Consider the following 6,398-nt stretch of genomic DNA (forward strand, 5'->3'; position numbering starts at 1 on the left):
GTTCCCAATTCTAAGAGGGCAAAGTGTCCACACTTTGGTCTTCATTCTTCTTGAGTTTCATGACAAACAGGATCCATAGAACATTGGTGTCTCACCACCAACCCATACAGCCAGCAGGGTGGGACTTCCCAGTTCTCCAGTACAGTCTCAGCTCAGTTTCCCCATGTCCAGCAGTCACAGCAGGCACATGCAGTGACTAACAGATCCGTTGTGGCATACAAGGAAAGCCTTTATGACTGGTGGGACCTGGAGGGCTTCTCTGGCCAGCAATTCACAGGGAGGTCACCCACCCTAGGCACTGAGATTTTCACTCAATAACCTTAGGACTTCTGGGATATTGTTTTCCACCCATCAAGGAACTGTTTGGATTTTCTTTTTCTTTAGATTAACCCAGTTGCAGCAGGGTTGTAGGGTAGATCGTACTTGGAATTGCCATTGTACCTAGTAGTCTCTGGTGGCTTTCTGAATTTGAGAAATAGTCAGGTTAGCATTATATCATCTGTGTAACAAAACCTTTTCTAGGCGATGGCAGCATCCCAAACCTTTGTCCCATAATGGTACAAAGGTGGAGTTACAAAGTTGACTTTGGTGAAGCACTCTGAAAAGTTCACAAGAAAGAAGATACTAAAAACTTGATACAGCATGGATGCCCCATCCTTACTTTACTTAGATTGCCCTAGCATGGTGTCTTCTGAGAACTGCTCGGGATTTAAAGCAGCAGTTCACAACCTTCCTAATTGTGTGACCCTTTGATACAGTCCTCACACTGTGGGGATTTAAAGCAGTGTTCACAACTTTCCTAATTGTGTGACCCTTTGATACAGTTCTTCACACTGTGGGGACCCCCAACCATAATCTGTTGCTACTTCATAACTGATTTTGCTGCTGTTATGAATCGTAATGGAAATATCTGGTACCCCGGGTATCTGATGTGTGACCCCCAGGTTGAGAACAGTGCTAAAAAAGCCTTCCAGAAGCCCCTTAGCACACAGTTGCCTTTGTATCCATTTTTACCTTAGGAATTACACACATTTTGCCACATTTGCCTTTAAAGAACCCAGACAGACCTCTTCTTTACCATGTTCCTATCTCTAGGTTGCTCCTCTTCTTTACCATGTTCCTATCTCCTCTAGGTTGCTCCTCTTCTTTACCATGTTCCTATCTCCTTTAGGTTGCTCCTCTTCTTTACCATGTTCCTATCCTCTAGGTTGCTCCTCTTCTTTACCATGTTCCTATCTCTAGGTTGCTCCTCTTCTTTACCATGTTCCTATCTCCTCTAGGTTGCTCCCTCCCTTCACGGATGCTTCACGTGAGATCTAAGATACTAAGATCTGCCAAGGCCTTTCCTGCTTTACAAGCATCTCGCCCCACCAAAGGCCTGAGCCTTTTCCTTAACTCCTCTGTGAGCTCTGCGCCCCTGGGGTTCAAACACAGCTTCCCTCATTCCTAACCCCTTCACTCATGTCCACTTGTCTATGGACCTCTGGCCCCTATGTGTGATGCCATCCGATGGGGATAACCAAGTGTCCTAATAATGGCTCTGCCATCAGGGACTGATTCCCCTCACAGTTGCAGTTTGTTCAGCCTTTGCCTTAAGGAGGAGTAGCTACATTACTCAGTATTTCTTCCTCCGCAGAGGTCAGGTGGATCCCAAGCACCCCCTTGACCCACAACCTCACGAGCCAAGCCGTGCTGCAACAGGCTCGTTCAATGTTCAAGGTATAAGTACTGAATACTTCCTGGTCACTCTAGTGTGCTGGGCCATCGTTATTGCCCCATCTGCATGCTGGGTTACAGACTTACCTTTTTGTAATCTCTTAAAGGATGAACTACTTTATCTTACGCTTTTAGTATGTCCTCCCCCTTCTCTTCCTCTCTCTGGGTCATTTTTTCCATGGGTTCCAAGTTCTTGCACGATGAGGGGCTTCTGAGCACAGATCTAACGTGGCCTCTCTTTTCCTTCTGGCCCCCAAGCAGCATGCAGCAAGCCAGCACCTCCATCCCATCCTCTCCCTTCTGCAGTGTTCTTAGCAAATCAGAGGCTGACACAAGATGCTGCCGCATCTCCCTTTCCTGGTTCCTTTATACAAACAAGTCCCTGATAGGCCCCCATCTTGGCCTCAGATACATTTTAAACTATACACATCAGAAGCCAGACAACATCTGCCGCTGCTTGCCGATAATCTCGATCCTTATGCACTAATCTTAAAGGCTGCAAAACTTCCAGTAAACCAGTAGTTCTCAGCCTGAGGGTTGCAACCCCTTTTGGGAGTACACATCGGATATTCTGCATATCGAATATTTACACTATGGTTGGGGGTCACCACAACCTGAGGAACTGTGTTATAAAGGTTGAGAGGCACTGCAAACCTTTAACTGAGAGCATCTCTGTATTCTGGTGTGCCCCACTCCTCATGCCATCCTGTACCAACCACATGAAGATGAGACTGCCAGCCTGAGACTCCTCCCCGACACTCCTAAGCCTGATGGCTCAGCCATAGCTGTACATTTCCTTAGCCAAGCAGGAACCATGCAACCACGGTCATAGCACAAAAGGCCGTCAACACACACGGAAGGGACTCTGGCCAGAAGAATGTGGTGAGCATGGTTCTAGCAGGCTTTGCCCTTGTCCAGAATTCCCTCTGCCTTGCTAAAAAAAAAAAATTAGATTACATTCCTAAAGTTGCTGCTTTAAATCCGAGGTCTGTTCCCTTGTTTGACCACTTCCTCCAAAGGCTGAAGGTCCTATACCAAGTCCCAGCTATAAAAGTATAGAACTTCAGTCATCAAAAGCCTTTGGCTCACCTAATTAACATGACTGATAAAACACTTTATCCTAACTCAGGGTTTCCCCTTTTGCCTTTGTAAGCTGCCATTTTCCTTTGTGCCACATCTCTCTCTTTATCCAGTGGCAGTCCTCTGTCAATACCCCCTCTTTGTCAAACACCCCTCTCCCTTGTTGCTTTCCCCTTCTTCATCCTCAATCCTATGTCTTTGTCTCTGATTCCTTGCCCTCTGTCCCTCTGGGGCAAATACATCTTTGTGCTGAGAACTTGGTCTTGGGGTCCTGAGCCAATGCTTTTTCTTGCATACATCATACAGAGAAGGGCGGCTACTGGACTTCCCTCCATGGATGCTCTCCATGCAGGGTACAGAACATCTGAGAGCCGTGCTAACCAGAGCCAGGACTGCACTTGGTCTCCCTAACTCACCTTCAGCTCTCCTGCGACTGTCTGCGTGCCAATTATGTTGTAACAAGACTTTTCCCCGGGTCCGAGGATGTGGGAATAATCTACCATGAAAGCCAAGTTTGAGCCAACAAAAGTATCTTTATTCAAAAATTGATCCATCAAAGAGACAGCTGGGTTTGGTTGGGATTCAAACCAAGTCAGACTGGGATAGAGAAACCTACCTTTCTTTCTTTCTTTCTTTCTTTCTTTCTTCCTTCCTTCCTTCCTTCCTTCCTTCCTTCCTTTCCTTCCTTCCTTCCTTCCTTCCTTCCTTCCTTCTTTCTTTCTTTCTTTCTTTCTTTCTTAGATATTTTCTTAATTTTCATTTCAAATGTTATCCCCCTCTCCCCATTTCCCCTCCGAAAACCCCCTATTCCATCCTGCCTCCCCCTGCTCACCAACCCACCCACTCCGGCTTCCCTGTCCTGATATTCCCCAACACTGGAGCATAGAACCTTCACAGGATCAAGGCCTCTCCTCCCATTGATGCAAGACAAGGCCATCCTCTGCTACATATGCTACTGGAGCCATGGGTCCCTCCATGTGTACTCTTTGGTTGGTGGTTTAGTCCCTGGGAGCTCTGAGGGTACTGGTTGTTCCTCCTATGGGGCTGCAAACTCCTTCAGCTCCTTGGGTCCTTTCTCTAGTAGAGCAACCTTTTAAAACAAAAACACCCAAATTAGGTAGGGTAGGGGAAGCCAACCAGGTACATGCATGTTGTACATTTCTAACTGTCTTTCACACCTGGCATCTTAAGTGGGTTACTACCTATAAAATACCTCAGATGGCTTCCCTGGTCATTTAACCTGGCTTGACACCAGCCAATCTGCCTCTTTTACAGCTACTGCGTTTCACTCCTGACTGGGTGCTAATCAACAAAACCTTAGTCTTCCGTTCATTTGGGGCACCTGGGGCCAGAAATTGTTTCTGGGAATTTAGCTGCTCCTTATAAATACAAGATTATACAAGATGGGGTCTCTAAGGCTAAAGTGGCTTCCCACATCTACTCACCCCTGACAGGAAGTCCATGACAAACCAAAATATAGTTATCACCAAAGTATAGCCCAGTGAACCATGACTTTGACCTGGGGTTACTTATACAGATATGGGTGAGAAGTTCCTTACAGGAGCAGAGATGGCTTGAAGGCAGTTGGATCCCCAAGGCTTACCCCAACCTCAGCACAGATGGCAGCTCACAAAAGGTAGGAACCTGGAACACACTGAATGGTCTACAGGCTACTCAGTAGGCTGGAAGGTGTCTCTTCCAAGTGACTAGTCTAAGCCTCTTCCAGTATTTTGGCTAGGTTTTGCTTCTTCTAGGCACCAGGTCTGGTCTTAGAATCTCCTTTTCAGCTTGTCTTTTCTGAGTCTTATCCACAGCTTGGCTTGTCTAAGTGTTGTCTTGATGAGTTAACTACTCTTGTGAGAGGGACTCAGGCTTTTATTGCTCACTCTGGCAGGGTGCCTAGTGAATCTGCTCGGTTTCAGGGACTTCCTGGAACTACTTTGAATTGTTTACCTTCCTGTTTAAGGAGCTTCCTTGCAGGGTGGAATGTTTCAATCTCAGAGGAAACTGCTACACAACAAACTTGTGTTAACAAAATGACAGGCTTTGTTTCTTACCTTTAAAGTGTCAATTTAGGGTTGGAGAAAGGGCTCAGTGAGTTGAGTGACTGTCACACAAACATGAGGACTTTCTGATCCCCAGCACCTGCATAAAGACCCAAGCATGTGCCATGTGGCACGCTAGTCAAGTGCTACTGAGGTCTGACAAGCTCATCCCTGGGGCTGGCTCTCCTGCCACCCCAACCTACTAGGTGAGTTCAGGCCATTGAGATCCTGTGTGAAAAAGCAAGCTGGGTAGCTTCCACAGAACAATACCAACTGCCCTCTGCCTTCCATGTTTACCTAAACACATACACAATTTTAAATGTTTACGTTAATCCTAAGTCATAACTCCTTGTAAAACAGTTTGAGTTTGGGGCAGGGGTCCTGCTTTTGTTCAGGATTGAAACCACATACTTCTGAAAGTGAATCTTCTTCCTTTGAGATTAGGTCTTACTATGAAACCTACTTTGTCCTCGTTAATCTCCTACCTCAGCCTCCCAAGTACAGGGACTACAGATAGGTCCCTTATTTGGGGGAGAGAGGCAGAGACAGAGACAGAAGTTAATCCTGGAGCACTCTCATAGTCATTAAAAGCAAACGCCTTTCAAAGCCCTGGCAAGTTGAGGGAAAGACAAGTCTATTAGAGCAAGGAGCACACACAGAAGTGTCTGCTGTAATAAGCTGCCGTTTATCCTGCAGGTGTGTGGCAGACGCTGGGCTTCACCTGCACACCATGTCCCCTCCTCACCACCCTGGCAGAGCCGCTGTTTCCTTCTCCTCCATATAAGAACGCAGAGCCGCTGTTTCCTTCTCCTCCATATAAGAACGCTGTAGGTTGGCCAGTTTACAGGTCCTGCTTACTCAGCTATTTCAGGGAGACATAGGATTTATGTCTTTTTATTTTTAAACTGGGCTCTTTTTTCCCCTTTGAGGGGGTCAGCTGTTCTGAATAAGGGTCTTCTGTAGTCCAGGCTGGCTGTGAAGTTCTAAGCAAACTTTGTGATGCTCTTACATCTATTTGTGCTCGGTGCTAGCACTCTGGGCTTTATACCGTGCTAGAGACTGAAGCCAGGGCCTGAGGCAGGAGCTTGAGGGAGGAACAGAAAGCACCCACACACTGAGCAGCACAGGAAGCCACCCTGTGCCTGCCTTAAAGGACCAGCTCTCTGTCTTGCTCTGCTCCGTCCAACCCACGTGCATCCAACTGACTGACTGTGAAACCCACACTTTAGGAGCCACTCAGAAAGAGGAGCAGAACCCAGAACCTTCTGGGAGGCATCACTTTTCTCTTCAAGAAGGAAGCCCTCAGAAAGTACAGCCTGCGTCCCCAGCAGACCTGCATGGCTGGCCAGCCCAGGTGACAAAGGAGGCTCGCAATCTGATAGCTTTGTTTTGTAGCCTTTGCAGTGCCAGAGCCCATGGCAAAGTGTGCCAAATGTGTCGAGCCCCTGGATTTATGCAGGACATTCACACATGACCTCCATGATCACTGTGACACTAGCCAGGTTAACTCACAAGTCTCCGACCCAGCCAAGACCTAGCCCTTTCCTCGTGGCTCCT

Source organism: Mus musculus, chromosome 3 (genome assembly GCF_000001635.26).
Source record: "Mus musculus strain C57BL/6J chromosome 3, GRCm38.p6 C57BL/6J".
NCBI lineage: Eukaryota > Metazoa > Chordata > Mammalia > Rodentia > Muridae > Mus > Mus musculus.